Raw genomic sequence first — 25645 nt, forward strand, 5'->3', positions numbered from 1 at the left:
TAATGCCCTGTTACATTCCCTTTTGGAGGAAAGTATTGTTCCGTCACCTAACATCTACCAACAATTTATAACGTGCCAGGCACTGTGCTAGCCACTTCAGAGGCAGAATTTCCACGAGCCCACACAACAATTCTGTGATGGAGCATTTCACAGCTTGGTAGAGTGTTGATGACCTGAAGAACCTGCCCAAGGTCACAGAGCTATTTCCCTTGACAAACAGCACAGATGAAATCTTACACTCCTCAGCAGTGAGTCTCCCAAGCCAGGCCCCAAGCGGGAGCACACCTGTCTGAGGACGTGGACTGTTGGAACTGTGAGCACTTTGTGTTTGTTTTTTCTCAGTGTGGTTACTATTCTCTAATTCACTTTAATCAGACTGTAAGTTTTAACACGGAAAAGAAACGTCGTGACAGGACTAGGTGTATATGACAATTTCTCTCCCACGCTTTGGTATCGTAATCTTGTCGTCAGGCAAGGTCTCTTTTCTAAGACGACAAGACTGCCGTAGAGCTACGGGGTAGAGTAGCTAGCAGTGTGATTGTTACTTCTGACCACGTGTAAAGTGGTGCTGAACATTTAAAACAATTCTGATTTAAAAACGTATCCGTGTTTTTCATATAAGTAAATAATACAGCAGAAAGTTATAAATAGGATACACGAATGAGTACTTTATCCTTCATTCCTCCCCAGGCTTGACCTTTGATTCACGACAGCCTGAACAGCGGTTGCAAATGGTGTTCCTGGAGCCCCTTTGGGGCACCAGTCCAGCCTTCCGCTGCCCTCTGGAGATGAGCTGTTCTACGTACGAGAGTTTCATGGACAACACACTTGTAAAAGAAGTTTACAAACCACGCGCTTCCACCCTTATAGCATTTCTGCACACTATTTTGCTATCTCTGAGATGAAGAATAAAACTGACTTAAATTCAAGCGTTACGAACACAGGAGCAAGAACTGGTTGAAGACCTTCTGCATTCTCTGTCTAGTAAGAAAGACTATTCAGTGAGAGCATAAGCAAGATCTATCACTACTTAAACTACAGAAACCACTGCTGAAGTACATTAGAAATGTCTGTTTACATACAGAATACGTATTTATTACTTAGAATCACTTACCAGATTCTTTACAACTGCTAGGCAACACGTTAGCCTAAATTCCACACACTTGATCAGAGGTGCATTTCAATTGTACATACTTTCCATAACCCAGGCAAATTTTTCCCTAATTAGACTAAATCTGACTAGCAATAAAATATTTGGATTCCCCCCCCACTATTTAATGCTCCTTTTTGAACTGTATTTATCAGTCATCAAAAAATCCAAAAATTAATGGATGGAAATAGTGCATATGTGAAAGCGATCTTGTTTTAGGTGGCGCAGTAGAAGAGTGACCCTGACAAACCCCGAGCCCAGCTGCATAAAGGATTCAGGCCTCTTTCTTCAGGGCCGCTGTTCACCAACATCTGTAAGGGCTGCTGACTCCTTCTCTGACAGCTAGGCTGTGAACTTTTCTAGTTTGAATGATGCTACCTCTGAAGAATTAATTAGTAAACAATGAAGCTAAGTACCTCTTAATAAAAATCATTTCAGAATACAGAATAAGCTAGACTCTATCTGAGGCATATTAACTATTTTTTTCCCAGGAGCTGATAAGGGGTACCTCCAAAAATCAACATTTTTTAATTTCAGCTCTGTAACTGATTTCAACAGGGATACAGTTTGCTGGGCTCTGGGGTCTCAACACAGAGATTTTTCCGTATATTATTTCACTAATTTATGCAGGAGTCAAATCCATAATTTTGATCATTAAAATCTGAAATGTATTCTCTCTCCCAGTCTTTGAGCAGCTTTGGTAAAATTCAGAATGCACAAAGTCTTAGTCTATTAGATATGTGTTGAAACTCCATTTGAAAGAATAAGCATTAATCTATAAACCAAAAGAAAATTATCTGTGTTATATTTTAAATATATACCTTACAGTAATTTAAAAAGCTGGGATGCTATAATCTACTCAATTTGAGTTTTTAGAAATGCTCCTTTAGATTAACTTGCTAAAAGACACTTGCCTGCATTGGGGGCTCAGGCAAATTTAGTGAAAGTTCTTCGGTGAAAATTTAAATAAATAAATAAATATGGCTCACCCCTACTGCAGGGGGGAAAGAAAGGAATCTAGGCAATAAACAAAGGCACTTAAAATATACGCAATTTACTAGAATATCTTGTCATATGGCAAGGTAGTAGGACGAAAGTGTTTAGCCCACAAAGTAATACAATTGTATTTACACCTTAAAATGAAAAAAAAAAAGTACAAAAACCAAAAAACCATCGTTCCCAAGTGTCAACATAATATTACTACTTTAGATAAACAAGGCCCTATTTTTCTAATATTTAAATAATAAAAATTACGCCATATCCAAGCTACCAGTGATTTGGTTTTCTTGAATATAGAGGGAAGACAAAGCTGGAAGCACACTCACCTCAAAATTAAAGGGTAAAAAACCAAAGTCAAATTCCATTTCTACACTAGTGTTCCAATGGCTATTAAGAGACAGGAATCAGGAGTCAGATTTCAAGATGCCAAGATCTGAAATCTGCAATTCATTTTATTTTTATATAAAAGATGAAACTAAATTAACATCTGCTATTCAGAATACAAAATTTAAGTCTTGACGTGAACTGAGTTCTTACTTTTAAGGTGAACTTCCAGTCTTTTCCATTCACAAATAGGACTTGATTTATTAAGTTCCCTGCTTTGTATCTCCAGAGTTGATCAAAGCACATTTTCTTAGTACAATCTGTATTGTTCCAAGTGTTTTATAAACATCTCTTGTGAGAGTTTACAGGAGTGATCTGAAATCATATCCAAGGTTTCATCCTATGAGTCAGTTATTCTTAAAAGGAAATAGAATCTGTCTTTATCACCTTTATTTCCCTATGTATCACAAATCTAATTCTAATCACAAAATTTTAAAATAATAATTAGCAGAACTGTCAGTAGATAATTACTGACATTAAATACTCGGCAGGACAAAGAAAAAAAAAAAGGAAAAGGCATAAGTTCATTACCTGGACATGAAAATTACAGGTCTATACAATATCTGAGCTTTTATAACAGTCCCTTAGCCACCAGGTAAGCTTGTCCACTATGTAGCCCTATACTGATAACTCCCAAACCCATATTTCCTGTCCTCACCTGAGATCCAGACTGTCCATCCAGCTGCCTGTTGAACCTGTTCTCCTGAATTCATTCACAAAGATATTTGAGCGAAGAAAACAAGACAGTCCCTGTCTTCAAAGGGCTTCTAACTGTGAAGAAAGCCAAACCAGTCTAATAATCATAAAAATATGTAACATACAAATTGTGATTAGTTCTATGTTCCAGTCTAAGTTGGTCTAAAACTGAACTCAGTTTACCCACTGCACTCCGGTCTGCCTGCTCCCTGAACTCATTCTCGGATGGAAATGTGCCATCACAGGTTACCAAAGTCACAAATGTGGGAGGCATTCCTGGCCCTCCCTTCCTTCTCAGATCTTCTTAATCTCAGTATTTCCAGAGTAGATGTACATGGTTAGCTCTGCCCAGAACAACCTTCTTCCACTTCTTCTGGGAACTGCCAATGAGATGGTGGTAGACAGCTTCCAAAGATCCCAGTGCCTGGTGAAGGCACAAAACCCAAGGCCAAGAGAGCCCCTGGGATTTTAAAAACTAAAGTTGGGAAAGAGGAGCTCTTTCCTCCTCTTGGTTGGAGAGTATGACAATGGCCCCTGCCATATGCAGACGCCCGAGGGAGCAGAGATGGGAGAAAGAATCTCTGTGTTGATGAGACCAGTTCCAATCCACAAGGCCTCTGGCTTTTCCTGGTTTCTGCAGCATTTCATACCTTTTACAACCTTCTCCAGGAAACTTCCAATTAATCTCTCTTTGAACTTAAGATAGTTTGGGGAGGGTTTCTGTTACTTGTAGCCAGGATTCTGGACTAATAGCTCCTAAACACTTCCAGCCTGTGTCTTATCCAACTCTGCCACGAACACCTTAGTTCAGGTCCTCATCACCTCTCACTGGACTAGATCAACAACCTAATGGGTCTCCTGTCCCCAGTCCTGCCCTTGCATCTAGCATCCATAATACAGCAGCCAGAGGGACCACATCACTCTCTCCCTGCTGGAGAGTGGCTCCAGCATCAATACGGGCAAAATCTAACTTCCTTAACAGGGGACACTCAGCTCTCTACAATCAATCTTCCTCTCCAGGCAAGCAACATTTCATGCTCTGACTATACGGAAATACTTGGGCTATGGCTTAGACAGACAGACAGACAGACACAGACACACACACACACACACACACACCAATGCTGAACTGATTGGTAAGCAGGGTATCTTCCTTTCTGAAAATGTGGAAAACCTGAAGAAATTAAAGAAAAGTGGTTTTCGTTAGGCTCACTTCTAGGCATCAAAGTCATCACACCTATGCCTACGTTTGCCTACATTTTATTACACTAAGGATGCTAAATACAGCTACTGTAAGATATCTGGCCCAGATATATTGTATACACAGTAACAAGAAACTGAAGGAGAGAATCAATGACCCTAACTAAAAGTTCTGATTGTTACCCACCTTTGTGAATTGAGCACAACACTTTGAATATACTAAAATCCACTGAGTGGTATACTTTAAATGGGTGAACTTCATGATATGTGAATTATACCTCAATAGAGCTGCTGTAAGTGTCCACTCTTCAGTGAGGCATTCTCACCCAGATACAGGAGACTATTCCTTCCTGCCTTCTGTGGACCTCCACTGTCCTCTGTGGATGCTTCTAGCTTGGCGTGTGAGCTCTTGTTCACATGAGGATAGGGCCATGTCTCACTCACCTCTGGATCCCCAAGCCCAATCAAGCGCTCAGTACATACAAAACACTTAAAAACGTTCACAGAATGACGCATGAATTTTGAGCTAGGCAGAACACTGAAAGACATTTTTCTAATTTAGAAAAAAGCACATTCGGTATTAGGTTAGGAAACTTGGTCTTCTCACTTTGAATTAGATGAGAATATTTGAAAAACACGAAAGATATTTAAAACCTCTAACCCACGGTATGGTTAACAGCTGACCATTTAATTTTGCACCAATTTTTTAAATGAGAGATGTGCAGAAATAAGGTGTGATTTTTTTAACTTACAGAAAATCTCAAACAGAGATAAGACTACATAAACAACCAAAGAGAAATAGATAAGCTGGTCTTCATGAAAATTATAAACTTCTTCAAAGAACATTTAAAAAAAAAGTGAAAAGACAATTCACAGAATGGGAGGACATTTTTACAATTCATATATCTGATAAGGACATATGCGGGGGGGGGGGTTCATCTAGAATATACAAGGAAATCCTATAACTCAACAATAAAAAGACAACCCAACTTTAAAAATGGGAAAAGAATTTGAATAGGTATTTCTCTAAAAAAGATATACAAGTGGACAGGAAGCACATGAAAAGATGTTCAACATCATTAGCCATTAGGGAAATGCAAATCAAAACTACGAGATACCACTTTACACCCACTGGAATGGCTACTATGAAAAACAAAACAAAACAAAAAATAACAAGTGTTGGCAAGGATGTGAAGAAACTGGAATCCTCTAACACTGCTGATCAGAACGTAAAATAGTACAGCCGCTTTGGAAAACAGTTTGGCAGTCCCTCAAAAAGTTAAATATAGAATTACCATGAGACCCAGCAATCCTACTCCTAGGTATAAATCCATGAGAAACGACAGCAGATGTCCACCCAAAAAACTTGTACATGAATGTTCACAGCAGCATTATTCATAAGAGCCGAAACATGGAAACCACCTAAGTGGCCATCAAGGGATGAATAAACAAAATGTATATCTCCGTGCCACAGAGTTATTCAGCAACAAAAAAGAATGAGTTCTGATACATGCTACAACACAGATGAACCTCAAAAACATGCTAAGTGAAAGATGCCAGACACAGAAGGTCACACATATTTTATGATTCCATGTATATGACATACTCTAAATAAGCAAATCCACAGATACAGAAAGTAGAATGGTGGCTGCCACGGGCTAACGAGAGGGAAGAACGGAAAGTGACTGCTACTGTGCCTGGGGTTTCTTTTTGGGGTGATGAAAGTGTTCTGGAATTAGACAGTGGGGATCCGTGCACAACTCTGTGAATATACTAAAATCCACCAAATTCTATGCTTTAAACGGGTGAACTTTACGGTATGTGAATTACATCTCAATAGAACTGTTACCAAAAAAAATTACTGCACAAAATCATATAGTGACACCTCTGTGTAGGGGTCTGATTGAATCACTTTGCCTGCTATAGGATAACCTGTCATAAAAGAAAACAAAAAAACACACAATCTGTTCAAACGAGGAAATGATTTATTTTCCTACCACCAAATCCCTACAATGACCAACCATAATATCAAATCCAAAGTAAAAAGAGGAAAGAACGAAAGAGCACACTGCAATTCTCTGGCAGGTATGAAATGGAATTAACCAAAGACTGCACAAAGAAAAATGTTTATCAGAACCACTCACTTCCCTTTGATTACACAGATTTAAACAAGTCCAAGTCCTTTTTAACTCATGAGAAAATGTGCCAGCTTCTTTATTAGCACAGAGCAAGGAAAAACAAGCATTCTCTCCTATAACAAAATTAACATCCCACAGAAGGTCTGTTTGTACTTGGCCGTCGTGAACCTTTCATCTCAGAGCACTGCTAAATTAAACAAGCCTATGTTGTATTGAACACAATGAGCCAGATACCCTGGCAGGCTCCTAAACTTTACCAGTTAATGTTGAAGAACATTAGAAATAAAAGGGAGGGTAAGAATGATGGTGATGGTGGTAATAAAGCAGCTGTGTCTTCATTCCACCCAACATTTCACTAATCTACAATAATGGAAACATTCTAACAACTGTGAGACCCTTTTCTCTGTTGGTGAACACAAGAAGAGCCAGAGAGATCTGGATTCAAGTCATTGCTTTGTTTTTCTTTTAAGCACACTAGCTGAGTGCCGAAGGACAAATCTCATAACCAAGGCCTTCTATTCTCTAAAACTGGAGTGACTGTATCTAGCCTCAGAGAGTCATTAGAGAACAAAATGAGAGAATACACACAAGAGGTAGAGTCCAATGCTCTATATGTACATCCCCACCATAAATATCCTCACTGCTCTCAACTTTTCAACGCAAATACTGATTCTGGAGCTTATATCACAGTGTAAGTAATTGACATCAACCTTTCTTTTCTACCCCAAGGACATCTAAGCAACCGAAATATTCTATGAAAATTCCATATTGAATAAATTATTCCCCCTCCCATATAACTGAAAGTAAGAAAGCCATCAATAAAGTCTGTTTTAAATGTATTAAATCAGGGCACGACACAAAGCATTCATTCACCTAAGAGGTATTTAAAAGCAATGAACTGAGAGAGACACACCAAGAGAAACACTTACTATGAGAGACAAATGCCTATTTTCCAGTGCAATAATTGGTAACCTTTCTATAAAGATTGATGCAATCTGATTATAATTCCCAAGTGTCAGTAATCAGTTCTTAAGGTAAAAGAAAAAGGAAGTGGGATGGTTTCAAGCGCTCCAGAAAAGATGTAGGAGGATATCCCTTCCCACTGACAGCAATTAACGTTTGAGTGATGGCTGCTAGAACATTCAGACTGAAAAACTTTGTTACATTAGAATAGACTGAAATCTACTTAAAACAAAACTTACTGGGTTTAGCAGACACAAACATAACCCTCACCATGAACTAGGTGTCCTCTCTGAACAAACTGGAACGAAGGTAAAGCTTGCATGGACTTCCCATATTTGTCATCACAGTGCTAGAATATGCCATACTCCCATGCTGGAAGTCTACTTAAAGAGAGCATCTAGACCCTGCACCGGGAGACGGTCAGACTCCCTCCGCCCAGCTCCAGACAATGTTCCATCACACCACAACACCAGGAAAAGTTTCTAGGGTTAGCAAGGAGGGAAATGTCTCAAGGGCAATGGGACATTCGGAGGCTGGAGATAGCTATTCCTGGAGAGTTTCCCTAAGCACCACATTCATTATGGAACTTGTGGCCCAAAGCTATTGTTCTCTACCCCTCTTTCCAAAACTCTCCCCTTAAGACTCAGAGTTTAATAAAACCTCTCTGGAGGCTTCCCTGGTGGCGCAGTGGTTAAGAATCCACCTGCCAATGCAGGGGACACGGGTTCAAGCCCTGGTCCGGGAAGATCCCACATGCCGCAGAGCAACTAAGCCCATGCGCCACAACTACTGAGCCCACGTGCCATAACTACTGAAGCCCATGCGCCTAGAGCCTGTGCTCCACAACAAGAGAAGCCACCTCAATGAGAAGCCTGTGCACCACCACGAAGAGCAGCCCCCACTCGCCACAACTAAAGAAAGCCCGTGCGCAGCAATGAAGACCCAACACAGCCAAAAATAAAATATAAATAAAAAATAAAACATTGATCTCACAAGTGAGAAATAATACAGTCCTCTAAAAAAACAAAACAAAACAAACAACAAAAAAAAAACCAAAACAAACAACAACAAAAACCTCTGTGAGAGACCAACTCATTACAGATACTACAGGAGTAAGGCCAGAGTGCTGGCTTTGCTAGGGAGCTGTTACCTATATTGTGTATAAGCACTTAACAAGTTTTTTGCCCTCCTACTGCAGTTCAGTACTCTCACCCTGACAATGAAACAGTTTCACCTAAATATTCTACCACCACACACCCTGTATATGAAGACAGAACTTCTCCTCTTTCTAACTTTCCAATTCAATAACCACTTACACTGCCAGTCTAAACTTTAACCTTTATGCCTAAAATAGGAGGAAACTTGCAAATGCACACAACCCAACCCATTAAGTACTAAGAATGTCTTGAAATCTGTTTAAATACAGTATAAAATTTTTTACAAATGCAGCTAAAAGAAGTAAATGATAAAGTCTTAAGTTGAATTAAGACTCCAGTTTTACTACTACTAGTAATGCCTCACTTTCCAGGAGTATTTTTAGAATTGGGGTTTTAAAGCATGCAATTAAAGAAATTAACTCATCAGTGAAATGAAAGTTACAATATAAGCAAATCCCTATACTACTGCAGAAAAGAGATATAAGAACCCAGAACTTTGGGTACTTTAGAAAACGAATACAGAATCATACCGTTCGCCACAATATGATATCAGAGGGTAAAGTCCAGGAAATCTAATTAATTTAGACCCTACTAATGAAGACTCAATAATTTCCTTTCAAGTCTGCCTAGATTTAACTTTAGACTATTTATTAAGGAAGGAGCTGCTAAGAAAATTAAAGTACAAATAAAAATTGCTAGGGGATTATTTAATAAGTTAAATTTTTCTACATGCAATAACTGCTGCTAAAATACTGATTAAAACTAGCACATGCATTCTTTAGAATCCCATACTCTAGTGGAAACAAAATGTATGAAACAAGAGTCCTCAACATTGCTTTAATCTGTTAGATAATTGTTTCATTCTCTCTGTTTATTTTGGCTGTGAAAAACAGGTTATGCGTCAGAAAAGCTTAATAGGCGGGATACTTAACAAAGATTTACACATTCTTCTGAATGGCTAGCAATCTATTTACCTACTTTTATTTTTAATAAATGCTGAATCCCAATTAAAATATAACTCAATTTCTCTCCATTATAATTTAAAATATATTTGGGGACATTTACTTCATCCTTGTCTTCAAATAACATAACTGAAAGATATTCCCATGTCTGTAATATGAAACACAAATAGGGTTCTTTAATAAGATCTAGTACCTGACCTACTTCACTTACTTTGCCCTTAACAGCAACAAGAAGAAACAGACAAAAAAGCAGATTTAAAACACAGCAGTATATGTGATTCTGCAAAGAAACGGGACAGAATCCAAATCAACAGTCCAAACAAAACATCACAAAATGTTATGGTAGCAAGTGTCACTACAATTATGCATGTCTAGATTTAGATGCATTTAAAAATCACAGATGCTAGTTTTATTCTCCAAGAAATTAAATTTCTTAATTAAAATTTAAGGCACTTCTCATTTACATCTTAATTCTAACTTAACAATGATGATATTCACCAATCATTAATTCCTTCAAAAACGATCTGAGTGTCTGCCATGTACGTGCCAAATATCACATTAGTTGCTGGATGTAAGATGGTGAATAAAACACACTTGGTCCCAGCCTCAACAATGTTAACTTGGAGTGAAAAGTAAAGCACCCACATGAAAGGCATTCTATAAGATGCATTTTACGTCAAGGAAAAAGAGATGAATTTTAACTGGCTTTTTGTTAAGTCAAAGAACAAACAGTAGGTCAATAACAAAGTTGGTATCTGTTCCATGTGAGACCTTCCTTAGGTAACCCTTATTTGATTGAAATAAAATCTAAAACAAACATAAAATTAGATCTCACATTCATATCAGAAACTGGCAAAATCCTTTGGACAGATGAGACTCAACATCAATATTCATAGGTTTACACGTGAATACATATTCACATAACTCAGTAATACTCTGTTATCACCTAAATTTGTAAATCACATTCCGTACGCTATTCTACAATTGGTATTCATGTTTGAAAGATATTAAGAAGTTAGTTTTTAAAGCTTCTTTAAGGTCCAATGTAAGTGAATAAAAAACAAAGGTATTACTCTCTATAAAGGAAAACTTTCAGTATCCAAGACAATTAGTTAGTTGCCAATAATTTCAAATTATTTATAATGAGTTAATCAGGGCAATAGACCTAAAAACAAAGAACTCAATATATTTTAACATTTTCATCATATTTAAAGTCCAAGAGAGTGTCTCACTTACACATGAGAATCACAGGTATGTGCTCGATGAGGAAATTCTTTATGTAAGACTATCAAATCAAAGAGGTCTTTAAAACATATAAGGTTTACTCCAGTCAAAAACCCTGCTATCTCAAAAAAGATACTGGGGTTTCCCTGGTGGTGCAGTGGTTAAGAATCCATCTGCCAATGCAGGGTACATGGGTTCGATCCCTGGTCCGGGAAGATCTCCCATGCCGCGGAACAACTAAGCCCGTGCACCACAACTACTGAGCCCGCATGCCACAACTACTGAAGCCCACGCACACAGAGCCCATGCTCCGCAACGAGAAAAGCCACCACAATGAGAAGCCCGGGCATCGCAACAAAGAGTAGCCCCTGATCGCCGCAACTAGAGAAAGCCCGTGCGCAGCAACGAAGACCCAATGCAGCCAAAAATAAATAAAGGAATAAAATTAAAAAGAAAAAAAAAGATACCATTTTTTTCTCCTATTGGACTGGCAAGGATTAAAAAGATGAACAAAACTCAGTGTGGGTAGTTATACTTCTAAGAAAATAAATGAACATGTATACAATGATTTAAGTACAGGGTTAATCAACACACTATTATCCACTAGAAACAATCTAAATGGTCATCAAAGGAATGATTCAATAAAGTATGGTGCCTGTAAAACAATGGAATTACATGGTCAGTAAAAATGATCATATATGATTATGCATGTCTCTTAACAATTCATGTGTAGAGATATATAAAAATATTGTTGCATTTAAAAATGACCACCATATACAGTGTAAACCAATTTATTTAAAGATTTGTATATAAATACTTCTATATTCATAGATAAATTTCTAAAAGGATTTTCACCAAAATATTAATATTAATGGCAGCCATTTCTGGGTGGCAGGAATTAGGTGTCATTGAGGGAGGTTTTTTCTTACTATTATAATAAGAAAATAAACAACACATTTGCATTTAAGAAAATAAAGTGTTGCAATCTCACCAAGTGGCTTCAAATCCCTTCAACTCCCTACTTTAAAATCAAAGTTTTCACTGAATGTTGCAAGTATATGTAATCACCAAACAGCTTATGGATTTCCACCTGTGGGACCTCCTTCTCAGCACCATGCTTTAAAACAATGAGATGATGGAAATTTAAAGATTCAAGTCAAAGAAGTAAGGAAGCCAAATGACCTTATTCAAACAGTCCACATTCCTGGCATCTACCTTAAGAACCTCAGGTTCTATGAACTTAAACACTCCTAAAACAATCTCCCTCTTACATCTTAAGAAAGCAGGCTATGGAGAGGAATTTTTTAAAAATAAGAGACATTTCCTTTAAAAAAATTAAATCATAAAAAACTTACCTCAGTAAAAATATTTAATTATTTTCCTGTCTTACATTCTCTTTCTTAGCACCTTCACTGTGAACCTAGAGGGGAAAAAAGTTAAAATTACTTTTAATTGAACATCTACTCATGCCAGGCAGGGTGGTCAGAGAAAGCCTCCTGGAGCACATGAAGTCTGAGAGGGATTGGAAAGAATAAAATACAAGTTACTAAAATGGCACGACTGGGAAGGAAAATGAGCAGGTGTAAGTGGAATTAAATAACTCTTCTTAAATGGTTGGAGGACCTACACATGACTGTATCCAATCTTGCAGCAGGTGAAAAGCTGGGTTGCTAGACTTAGAACACCTGCATCTGAGTCTCAGCTCTACCACTTCCTAGCTTGTCTGATGTTGAGCAAGTCCATAAACCCATGTGCCTCAGTTTCCCCACGTGCATAATAACAGGATCCAACCCACAGGACTGCTGAGGGTTATATGAGATAATCCACATCGGGGACTTCAAAACAGTTCCTGTAACATAATAAATGTTCAATGAACATCAATTTTCGCTTTTATTATTATATGTTCTTATATGAAATAAATCCATTTGCCTCTCACCACCTCCACCACCACCATTATTATTACTGTTACTATTACTATTGAGAAGTGGCATAAGCCTTATCTTCAAGGGGTTTACAATGTACTGGGTGACAGATGAATTACCCAGACACATAATACGAGGCAAAAGAAAGATCAAAGTCAATTATTCATTTACTTATTTTAAAATATCTGAGTGTCTGTTCTTTGCCAGGTATTCTGTATTCTTTGGTGGACATGAGGGACATGGTTTCTCTCCTCACAGTTTCCAGTCCATCAAGGCCAAGCTATAGGACCGACAAGCTACACATGGAGACAGATCGTGTTTTTTACTGGGTGCAGGGCAGCACATATCTAAACTGGTAGAATTAGGTAGCAGAACATTCTGGGTGGAAGGGATGGCGTTATAGGAAACACGGGGCCTTTGGGGAAAGCTAAGCAGCCTCTGGTCAGGGTGCATCGGAGAGGGCAAGCAGCAGCAAGGCTAGAAAGGTAGGCAGGAGGGGCCTCAAATACGGGGCTGAGTTTGTTCTCCTCTCAGTATATTGATCATCCTGCTCCGAGTGAATCACAACTTGCTTTTAACTTCAAGTCTAGCATCATTTTATCATTTTTCTTCTTTTCTTTTTTTGTCTTTTAAAGGTGAGAGGGGAAAGAGGAAGAAAAAGAGCACAGCAACCTCAATCTATGTTGCCGCTGGCAGTGATGGTGGTGGAAGCGGCACTAAGTGATGAGTCCCAAGCTCTTTTTAATTCTCCCAACATTCTTACCGAGCCAGAAATGTTCCTTTTACTGATTAGGAAACTGAGGCTCAGAGTAGTCAAATAGATCCCCAGATGTCCACAGAGCTCATAAATGCAGCCACAGAATTTAACTGTAAGCCTGACTCCCAAGGCTTTCTTTTGTTTTAGGCAAAAATGTATAAAGGATTCTGCAGAATTTAACGTCTGTTAAAAACTACTTAGAACTTCAGGGTATATAAACTTCTGTACTTACACAGAAATAAACAGCCTTCATACAAACAATCAAAACCACTTACAGGGACTTCCCTGGTGGCGCAGTGGTTAAGAATCCGCCTGCCAGTGCAGGGGACACGGGTTCGAGCCCTGTTCCAAGAAGACCCCACGTGCCACGGAGCAACTAATCCCGGGTGCCACAACTACTGAGCTTGAGCTCTAGAGCCCACGAGCCACAACTACTGAGCCCACATGCCACAACTACTGAAGCCCGCATGCCTAGAGCCTGTGCTCCACAATAAGAGAAGCCACTGCAATGAGAAGCCAGCACACTGCAACAAAGAGTAGCTCCCACTCAATGCAACTAGAGAAAGCCCGGGCACAGCAACGAAGACCCAATGCAGCTCCAAAAAAAATTAATTAATTTAAAAAACAAACCTTAAAAAAAAAACCACTTAGAAAAGATAAAGGAAAAGAAGATCTCACAAAAATATATATATATACATACATGTATATGTGTATATACACACACACACACACACACAATAAATTTCATAAGAAATGGGCAAAACCTATATGAGAAAAACTTGAAAATGCTCCAGAAGGATTCGGGAGTAAAACCAAACAAATGAAAAAATACACAATGTTCCCGGATAGGAAAATTCAATATCCGAAAGATATCAATTCTCCCTATGTTAGTTTATAAATTTAACACGATCTCAATTTGCCTAAGTTCTTTTTCTTCTGGAACTGACAAATGATTCTAAAGTTCACATGGAAAAATAAACAAGCAAGAATTGCCAGGAAAACGAAGGGCAACAGGTGAAACTAGTTTTACAAGGCATTAAGACATTTTATAAAACCAATAATGTGTACTTGTGCAGGAATAGAAAGACTTAATGGAATAGAACATAAAGTCCAGAGATGCACCCCAATACATCTGGAAATTCAGAATATAATGAAGGTGTATTGTATTCTGAAACAAATGGGTAAAGATAACTGGTAGCCATATGGAAAAAGTTGAATCTATATATCACTCCTGAACACCAGAATAAATTTTAAATGGATCAAAGGTTTAAGTGTAAAAATGAAACCATAAAAGAAAAAAACACTGAAAGAAAAAAAATGGGCCAAATCCAAATTCTTGGAGGCCTTTCCGTGACTCAAAATCCAGACACCATAAAATATTAACTACTTAAAATTTAAAGAAAAAACTTAAAAGCCTTCTCTATACAAAAATACATGACAGCAATTTTTTTAAAAATGACAGTCTTGAGGAAATTGCAACTCACATCACAAAGGGCTAATCTCTCTAATTTATAAATTCCTAGAAATTGGGCTTCCCTGGTGGCGCAGTGGTCGAGAGTCCACCTGCCGATGCAAGGGACAGGGGTTCGTGCCCCGGTCCGGGAAGATCCCACATGCCGCGGGGCAGCTAGGCCCGTGAGCCATGGCCGCTGAGCCTGCGCGTCCGGAGCCTGTGCTCCGCAACAGGAGAGGCCACAACAGTGAGAGGCCTGCGTACCGCAAAAAAATAAAAAAATAAAAATAAATAAATTCCTAGAAATTGATAAGAAAAAAGTGATCCAAAAGAAAAACGCGGAAAGGGCATGAACAGATGGTTCATAGAAAAAGAAACAGAAACCGCCTTTAAGCACGTGAAAAGATGCTCAGCCTCATTCATAATCAAAGTAATGCTCATTAACACCACGAGTAACTTTTCACCTTTCAGACTGATACAAATCCAAAGGCTGGTAAACACTCTATTGGGAGAGGCTATGGAGACAGGTACTCTAGTGCATTACTTGCAGGAGTTCAAAATTGCACAACCCTGAAAGAGGGCAGCATTTATCAAAATTATAAATGCATTGCTCACTGACCCAGGAATCCCACTTCTGGAAAGATATCCCACAGATACACTTCACATATACGAAATGACATGTACACAAGTTTATTCACCACAGGCTGTGACTGGAAGAGACTGGAAGACACTCAAGTATCCATCATTTATTGGGATACTTCATCATTTACTGGGGCTACTTAATAAACTGGCACAGGCCACACAATGGTATATTCTGCATCTGTTAAATAAATGTTTTCTATATACTAATGTAGAAAGATACTAAAGGTATACTAACTGAAAAAAAAAACAGGGTCAGAATAATTTACATTTTATATAAAAAGGAGGGGATATATAGAGTATACTGGTATCTGCTTGTATCTACACAAAGAAACAGTAGACATCTATAGGAAACAAATAGAAAAAATTATCTGTGGCCGAAGGGAGCATATTAGACCAAGACAGAGTTGGAAATTAGCCTCCTCAAAATACTCCATTTTAGTTTTTGAACCACATGAACATTTTATATATACAAAAAGAATTTTAAAGTGTTAAAAGTATAACTCACAGGACGAAGAGAAAGAGAACTACTTATCACCTAGAGTCAAAATCCAACACGCATTAAAATAGAATTTTTTCCTAAATTAGGAGTTTGGGATTAACAGATACACACTACTATATACAAAAAAGATAAACAACAAGGACCTACTGTATAGCACAGGGAACCATATTCAATACCTTGTATAACCTATAATGGAAAAAAATCCGAAAAAGAATATATATATATATGTGTACATATGTATATATGTATGTATGTATAACTGAATCACTTTGCTGTACACCTGAAACTAACACAACATTGTAAATCAACTATACTTCAATTTAGAAATAGTAAATAAAAATGAAAGAATTTTTCTCTGAAATTAGATATTAACAAGCAAGATTAGTGTGGCCATCACTAAAAATCATACACGACAATCTGATTTTTTTTCTTTAATCAAGCTAAAGCACATGATTATAGTAATCTATAAAAGCGCTATTTGGGGGGCAAGGAATCAGAAGAGAGAATAGGAAAGCGCAACGAGGATGCTTTAGCCTAATGCTTCTCAAAGTATGGTCCCTGGACCAGCAGCATCAGCATTACCTGAGAACCTGGTAAAAATGCAAATTCTCAAGCCCCAGCCCAGACCTACTGAACCAGAAACTCTGGGAGTGGTAGGGAGTAATTCTGGTAATACACACTCAAGTTTGAGAGCCAGTGATCTGGTCAAATGCTTCTTACACATCCTCATGCATCACTTGGAGGAGGATATTGTTAAAAAGCAGATTCTGGTTCAGTAAGTCTGGGGTGAGTCCCTGAGTCAGCATTTCAAACCAGCTCCAGGAAGCTGCTGATGTGCTGCTGGTTTGGGGAGTGCACTTGCGAAGAAAAGCTCCAATCCACCTGGGGAAGAAGGTATGTAGTCTTCACGTGGCTGAGTTTCCTATGAAATTTGCCCTCAGTAGCAGAGTCCATACACAGGTTTCCAGGGTGGGAGACATCATGTAGCCTCCCATATAAGTTCTGTCTTTAACTCGGAATAAATACATTTTCAAGCATATGTCTTATTAAAATAACAGTGAATTGTTGAAATTCAATTTAAGGATGTCTCGTTTGAGACGACTTTCATTTATAAGTGGACCCATGAACCTTCCAGAATGGGGGAAAAAAAACCAAGAAGGCATATTCATAGATCTGCCTGGTTATACTGTCTGATTAACTTTATTTCAAACACATTAACCATACCATCTGCTCTCCATGAAAAATCACCAGTTTGTTTCCTTCTAAACATTTTGAAAACGGTTCTTATATTTACAAACACTGATTCTCCATTTGTTTTACATGGGGGGAAAATCTTTAAAGGCATCTTCCAAGTAAAGAATTCTAGTTGAGATGGAAGGACCTGGAACTGTTATGTATCTTCATTTTGCAAGTCATCCTTTGTATAAAGTTTTTGGTGTTAAACATTAATCAATGCGCTGAAATTTCTACATATCCCTATCTTACGGCATCTATCGATAAGATGCCATCATTTCCACACACTATTATTTTATGTACCACTAAGAAAGAACAAAAGTTGCCAATTAAACCATCACTTGTCAATTTTAAGATATAGTCCATCTCAGATATGCATCTTAAAAAATATATCAATGAAACAGCTTAATTATAAATCTCAGAGATATGCATATAATAAATTATGCATTTTCATGCACAGAGGCATGGATTTTTGTCCATACAACAATTTGTTCCACGCCTAAACACTGGAACTGTTTCAACTTCCATGCAATATTATTTGGTTCATTTTTGTACATATGAGTATTTTTTTAAAAGGTAGTGATTAAAAAAGAGTGACCTCTTTTTACCCTGGAACACGATACTGCTTGCACAAAGTAATACAAATTAATCACTCAATTTGGATAATTTTCCAATCCAAAAGTATTCAATGTAGCTATCTCTAGGCTATTTATTTATTTTCCCCCCACAACAGGTGTTTAATGAGTGAGTAAATAATGTCCCCCTGAAAAGACCCCCACCCCAATTAAAGGCCAACTGCAGTAACACTTCAGGGTTGAAACCCCGCTTCCTTCCTGCTAGGAGGTGCCATGTCATTTATTGAAACAAAACAAAAACAAAACAAAACAGGGCAAACACATTTCTTAATTGCAGTTTGTTAAAGTCCTGTTAAAACATATGGGTCAAGGGGAAGTAAAAATAATCAGAGGATCACTGTAAGAAAAACCTTTAGGTCTGGCACCTGGCAGACCTCTGGAGAGGAGGCAGTGGGAGAAACTTCATGTTCTGAAAGGAAGGAGCCCCCCAACTCCCTTCTTCCCTCTCACCCGATTAATCCCACCAGAAACTACCAAGATGCCCGGATAAAAGGTTTCAAGTTCAAGAGTCACACTCTCTCCAAATACAAAAAGCAGGTACAAAATATACCCTTCTTTTCTGACAAAAGCCTTTACTTACATGCTTGTTTCCATAGCACCTTTCAAAAGTAACAAGCAATGAACAATAAACGAACATCTTATAGCAAAGAAGCAATTTATCTATCCAAGGAAAAGGAAAAATAAACTTCCTTTGTAGATTTAACAAAAGTTGAAGAAATTCATCATGTTACACTGTAGCTATATAATAGTCGGAGATGAACTTTCTCAACTCAATTTGCATTTTCCCCATAGCAGCAAGACTAACGGAGTTTCAAATGAAAAGAATTTCTAATGAATCATATTAGGAGGACTGAGGACAATATGATTATAGGTCATTTTAGTTTTCACCCTTGTACAATATGCATTGACCAAATTCTCTAACATGGATATTAGTTAAGTAGAAAAAAAGAACAGGGAAAAAATGTTCCCAATAAAAATCGTTTGAATGTCAGTTAAATTCTGCCCCCCTCCCTGTTATAACTGACTAGACAACGACGACTGTTCTTTAGAGTGGATCTCAAAGGAGCTAGTACGGTCCTCTAAGAGACGTGTTTAGTTATCAAGTGACTAGGGCACACCACTGGCATTTAGTGTCTGGAAGCCAGGATGCCTGAACTTCTCACAATGCATGGGACAGATCTACATAATGAACATTTATCCTGGTCCTGAGAATCGTTTCAATGACCAGCCAGATTTATCACGGTAACTGGCGATACTTTAGAACACAATACTAAACAGTTTTCACAAGAAACTATGGAAAAACCCCAGTAATTCAGGGGAAGGTAGCTAACGTGAGGGAAGTTGAGATTGAATAATAACTCGTGTCTGAAAATTAGCGACCATTTCCTCACACCATGCATTAACTCAACATATAATTGCAGTGTCACAATACTGAGCAAACCTACACTACTAAGTAACATAATGGCACCGAATCAAACACAAAGCAAAACAAACAAACAAAACCTTTCAATCTAGCTAATATTTTATTCATTATTATCAGTGATAAGCGGTAGGAATGCAGCATGGTGCCTCGAAGCAGCAGTACCTCCAAGCTTGTGGCACAAAAGCTGCCCTACAATGTCGTTTGAAAACGTGGCGTTCATGGAGGGGTTATATTAATATTATTTACATGTTGATTGAGATAGTCTGTACTTTACCTTGGCATGTTATTCCTAATTCAACCCGGACTTGTTTCTCTCTTCATTATCATAAAAAGTTTATCCCAACACTTAGGCGTCCCCTACCTCTGTGTCTATCTCTCTCTCTGATCTTTCCTTTTCTTGTATGAAATAGCTTCTAATATTTTTACCTCTCTTCAGGCCAAGCTTATTCACTAGAAGCAGGTACAGCACAGCAGTATGTGCTAGATGTGATATGGCAATGCATGTCATATATTGTTCTCCTTTTACTTCTCCCTTACATTTAAATCGGAGCATCACACTGATTTTCAATTATGTATGTAGGTAGGTTACATTACTGACGAAGTTCATTTCAGAGCTGTAATGGGGGCTTTACAAACTTCTGCTGCAAGTGGGAGGAGCCTTGGTCTGACAAAGTTGAGCACCACTGCTCCGAAGAGTGGAATCACGTGCTTAACCAAAAACAAACTTGAAAAGTTTCCTTTGCTTAAAGCAAGCCCTGGGCTGCAATATTCCACTTCCATTCGATCTGACGCCCCACCCCCGGCACACACCGCTGCTTTTAAGCCCACTTCTGCCCTCACACAGGGCCAGACAAAAGTTATTGACCATTTCGGGAGCAGGGAACCTTTTGGGAAATCGACAAAAGCCAAGGACTCTCACCCAATAAACTCATATGCCATGCTGCATTCAAGCAGGGGGAGGGGGTCCCCAGACACACCCTCTGCAGCCCAATAGGGACCGGAGGAGTAGAACTCGAGCCCTAAAACCCAGCGAGTGGGGGTGGGGAGAAGGATGGGAGGCAAGTACGGGGCGGGGCGCTGGACTCGCTGTGCCTGGGCTTAAACCCCGATTCTACCGTGTCCCAGCACGGAGACCCTGGGCAGGGCGCTTCACCTCTCCGTGCAGCCCAGCAGTGGAACCGCGTAAGCGCGGGCAGACGGTTAAGGCTCAATAAATGGTGTTGCCGCGGGCAGCAGCGCCGCGTCCACGGCGCCAACCCGCCGCCGGGGGAAACTGAGGCGCGCCTCGCGGTTGCACCCGCGTGCGGGGACTGGCTGCGAGGAGACCGGCCCTGCGGTCCCGCGGCCCTGGCCCGGCAGCCCCGCCCCGCCCGCGCGGGTCCCGGGACGGCGCGGACCCGGCGGCTCCGCTGCAGCCGCAGGGCCGACTGGAGAGGCCGCCCAGGACACGGGCCGCCCGCCCGGCTGGCTCCCCCGTCCGGCCCTCGGTCTCCGCCGCGCTCACCCGCTTCTCAGCCCCAACGGCAGACGCCGTCGCTGCCGCCGACCGCAGCTCACCTCTTGGGCCGCCGCCGCCGCCGCTGCCGCTACAGCCGCCGCACGATCTCGCGAGACTTCGCTCCCCTCCGCGCTTCCCCGCCCTCTCCGCGGCGCGCGCGGACCCCGGCCTGTAGCAGGCTAGGCGCGCTCCCGAAGAGCCGCCCCTTCGCCTCGGGGTTAGGTCTAGCCGGGCTCGCAACCCCGCGTCCCGGTCTCTGCATCCATTCCGCCCACCTCCGCTCCGTGAAGGTGAAAGGTTAAAAGCCAGGTGCGGGACGGCAGCCTCCCTCTCACCTGGCTGACCGGGTGCGCGTGCGCATGCGCGCGCCCGGGGCCCCGGACCCTGGAGCCTTCGCAAAGGCTGTGACAACAATAATCCCAGCAGCCAGTCTTGGAATGCTTCCTGGGTGCCGAGTACTTTTACAGCTCCTCCTGGGTCCTCACAAGAGCCCCCAAGAAGTGGGTATTACCATCCTATCCGTTTCAGAGAGGATAAAATGGAGGCTTGGCCAGGTTAACAACTGCTACCTCTAGGTCACACAGCTAGGAGTGGGCATCCGGGGTTGTCTGACGCTCAAGCCAAAGCCCAGTTTTCCCGCCTCCATGACAATCCCCAGACCCTGTCCCTGTTCCTTCCGCTGAGGGCACCAAATCTCAGCCCTTCTTTACTTCCCTCCCAAGGTTCACCAAGGTGAGAGGAGGCACTCCTAGGAGGGCAGTTGCTACAGTCCCTCTGGTTTTATGGAGCTGCTGTCAGGAAAATGCTTCTCCCCCATTACACGAACTTCCTAAACCTCCCTGTGCCAGACCCTGTACAGGGCCCTGAAAACTACTTATATTCGATGGTCTCCTCTTTATACTGGTGGCGTTTTGATGGTAGAGAGCACAGAAGAATGGGACACAGGACCCAGAACCAGAATGTACATGGATGTCAGGGGGCGCAGAGAAAGGTGTGACTTATTCCTAGGGGCAAAATCTTAACCTTATACATATAATTGTTTCTAAAAAAGAGGGGCTAACATTTATTGAGGGCGTTTCAAGGTCACTACCAATATTCTTCCGAGTCAAGTCATAGGAAAATGGAGACTCAGAGGGATGAAGAAATTGGCCTAAGGCTCCACGGTAAGACAGGGTTTGAACCTGGGTCTGAATCCAGAACCCAGTACTGCCTTGCACTAAAGTCCCATGAGCTAGCATGTGTGGGCCAACAAGCTGCTGTAAAATCAAAAGCCTTGGAGTTTCTAGCTATTCCTTAACCTTGCATCAGGGTCTGCAGGGGCTTGCCCAGGCCACCTGACAGTCACATCCATCTCAGCAAACTCTGGCCTGCCCACCCTGCAAGGCTGCTCACTCCCTCCAGAAATAATGCCACTTCCTGCAGACCAGAGGTAATAAGTGCCCTCCAGGTGTGAACAGCACCCAACCCACCTGATGGAGGAAGTGAGCGAGGAAGGGAAATCACATCTGATGGGCAGCTACAGGGTACCAAGCACTGCTCCAGGTGCTGTCCATTCATTAGCTAATTTAGTCCTCCCAATAATCCCATCGGGAGGGAGGTATCGTTGTCCCCATTTTGCCGGTGAGGAAACCAAGAGCCTAAGAAGGGAGAGAAGTTGCCCGGCCCAAAGATACACACAGGTGGTAAATGGGAAGGCTGGAGTTCCACCAGGTCAGGATGTGCCCAGACCTGCAAACTTTGGCCTCAGGGACCAACAAGTTTCTCCCTGCCCCAAAAGCCTTCATAAAGCTGTAAAGCTAGAAATCCCCTGAGGTCAGGACTCCAATCTAAGATACCATACACATCTGGGTGGACTGTGCCTTGATATTCTCATCTAAAACAGGGGTCCCCAACCCCCAGGCTGCATTCGCGGCCTGTTAGGAACCGGGCCACACAGCAGGAGGTGAGCGAGTGAAGCTTCATCTGCGGTTCCCCATCACTCCCCATCGCTCGCGTTACCGACGAACCATCACCCCCCTCCCCCTGCACCCCGTCCGTGGAAAAACTGTCTTCCATGAAACCGGTCTCTGGTGCCAAAAAGGTTGAGGACTGCTGATCTAAAATAAAGATATAAATAGGTTGCTGGGAAGAAGACCCAGTTAATGTATGTGAAACATGTAGAAAAGTACCTTGCACAGATTAAGCACTCAGTAAATTATAGCTATTATTACATGTCTGAGTTATTTTATTCTCTCCCCATCTCCCGATATAAACTCCAAATCAATTTGGAGGATGTGACCTTATATGCTCAGATATGGAAATAAAATTAGTTTCTAGCACACTGGAAACAATCCACTGCTCTTTAGTGGACAAAATGACCCCCGCCTCTCCTCCTGATGGTGGAAAGAGACCAGGCTCTCCTGAAGCTCTGATGCGCTCTCTCTTCCCAGTTTCCTGGGAGACTGGCAGCCTGTTAACAAAAGGTTCCCCTTACGTAGTAAAAGCCACCCAAATATTTTTAAGTTGTTGGCAAAAACAAAAAGAAACTTGTTAAGAGAATTTTCGTGAGGTTGGGGGCTCATATAATCACTGTGACATCATGAGGAAAGTTTTTGTAGAAACTGAAGCTGCCACTACCCTCAGGCCATGGTACCTCAGGTTAGGTTCCTACCCTGATACAAGGCGTATCACATGTTCCCATCAATGGCAATGGCTCACTGTGGAAGTGATTCTCACAGGGCAGGGGTGGATGTAATAAGATCCACGGAGGGCATTATAGGTGGAGAAAAAAAAATCAGGGTGATTCTAATGTGTATACCTCTAAGGGTTGAACCTGTGGTTTCCAAAAAGCACTATTAAAACGTTTTTGATCCAAGAGGAACTTTATAAATGCCCATAATGGGATTTGTTTAACCCTCGTTCATTCAATAAAAACTTAAGCACTTAAGTGCCAATTACTGCGTTAGTAGCTGTGAGCAAGACACAGTCTATGCTCTCATCGTATTGATGGCCTAGAGGGAAGAGAGGTGTTAATTAAATAACGGAACCAATAAATGTTGAAATGTCATGTGATATACTGAATGAAAAAGAAGAGCAAATGACCAGGAAAAATAAAAGAGGCTGGATGGAAGGGTAGGAAAGAATTTGCCAGAACTCGAGTTCTGGAGGATGCATTAGCGTGAACTAGGCAAGGAGGAGAGGGGAGAGCATTGCGGAGATAAGGATGGGTCCATAAAGAATAGGTGAGAGTAGGTAACTGGGACAGCCAGGTGGACTGGGGCCTTAAGAGGCATCTCAGGCAGGTACACACCCTGATCACACGGGGACAGTAGAGAGGAGAGAACCCATCTGGAGACAGATGAGAGTCCCAGGCAACGCCATTGGTCTCCACATACCATCCTTCCCCATTGGTCAATCCAAGCTCATTATGGACTCCTACTGCCTCTGCCCCACCAGTGCTGTGTCAAGGATGGGCAGGCTGTCGTGACACAGCTGTTGTATCTCCAGCTGATCCGTATTTGAGGAGATCTCACATTTTACATCCCACCACCCTAGAGCAGAAATCAGGCTGCACATCTCCTGCCTCCCTTGCAACTAGGACAAGGGATAGGACATAAGCTCTGCCAGCCAGACGTACCACGTGAGGCTCAATCTGGTCGTGAGCCTCGGTTCTGTTGATGTGACCGGTGGCCAAAGCAACCAGCTTTGGGGATGGCGGTTGCAGGGCCAAGCTCCCAGTAGAGAAGCCACACGGGTGCTGACGGCAGTGATGGTTGTAGTGACGGCAAACTCAGGCAGGGTGATGGTTAGCTGATCAGGCCGGGCCTGCAGTGTGGTTTGGGGCATTTTTCCTAGAAGCTTAGCCTCAATTTCTTTCCTCCAACCCTCCCAATGATTCTGTGGGTTACCTAACATCCTTTATTACATTCCCCTTTCTGCTTGAATCGGCCAGCGTTTCCACCAAGAACACTGACCTCTCATAGGCTGAAGCTGGTTGGAGCCAGTGGGACTTGGAGAGAGACTCGCTGGGGCAGTGGCAAAGGGAACTTTCTCTACTGGAAGAGAGAGCCCCGGGAAGCCAGCTTGCTCTCCCTGCCTGGCATGGAATCTCCATTGCCATCAGTGGCTCCTTCCATAACTGCCGGATAAGGTCAAGTCTGCAAGGCAGAGAGGAGGAACCAAAAGATCCTAGGTCCTTGACTACATTACCAAGCTGCTGGACTGATCCCAGACCTACAAGGCCCTGGACATCCCCTTCTCTGAGCTAATGCATGTGGTTAAATCAACCTGAGTTGGCTTCTCTGTTCCTTGCAGCCCAAACATTCCCACTGGGGCAGGGAGGAAAGAAGCAACTTATGGGGAACAGGCACTCATCTCTCCTGGGTGTGTCAGGGGCCACCCAAATCCTGGGAACCTTTGACACCAACCTCCTTCATCCTCACCCAATATCAATCCCACTCAGGTAAGCCCTACCTGGCCCCAAACACTTCATTCCAGAAAACATCTCCTTCCATTGCCCTTCCCAGCCTTTGACTGTCTCTTTGATGGCCACAAAGTGGTTCTGTCACTTGCCCAGCTCACACGTCTGGTAAGTGGCAGAGCTGAAGGTCTGGAGGCAATCCAGATCCCAGGCTTTTAACCACTATGTTTAATGCCATGCACCCTCCAGCCTCATTCCATTAAAAAAAAAAAAAGGATGGCCTTGAGCCAGGAGAAAAACAGAAAAAGAGC

The 25645-nt window shown here is 41.4% G+C and overlaps 1 protein-coding gene across 12 annotated transcripts in view; it reads right to left on the reverse strand.

Moving 5' to 3' along the window:
* MRTFB (myocardin related transcription factor B) overlaps nt 1–25645 on the reverse strand; it is a 283790-nt gene that overhangs the window by 180657 nt on the left and 77488 nt on the right. For 3 of the 12 annotated variants that reach the window (XM_067706591.1, XM_067706596.1, XM_067706589.1), the window contains exons 1-2: nt 20942–21027; nt 12229–12293 (exon numbers count right to left, since the gene is read on the reverse strand). The gene's annotated coding sequence lies outside the window, so the exon portion shown is untranslated. Of the gene's footprint in view, nt 1–12228; nt 12294–20590; nt 20627–20941; nt 21074–25645 lie in introns of those variants that run through there. The other 9 variants (XM_067706590.1, XM_067706597.1, XM_067706593.1 and 6 more) reach the window with 7 other exon arrangements.

This window comes from Pseudorca crassidens, chromosome 15 (assembly GCF_039906515.1).
Source record: "Pseudorca crassidens isolate mPseCra1 chromosome 15, mPseCra1.hap1, whole genome shotgun sequence".
In the NCBI taxonomy this organism is placed as follows: Eukaryota; Metazoa; Chordata; class Mammalia; order Artiodactyla; family Delphinidae; genus Pseudorca; species Pseudorca crassidens.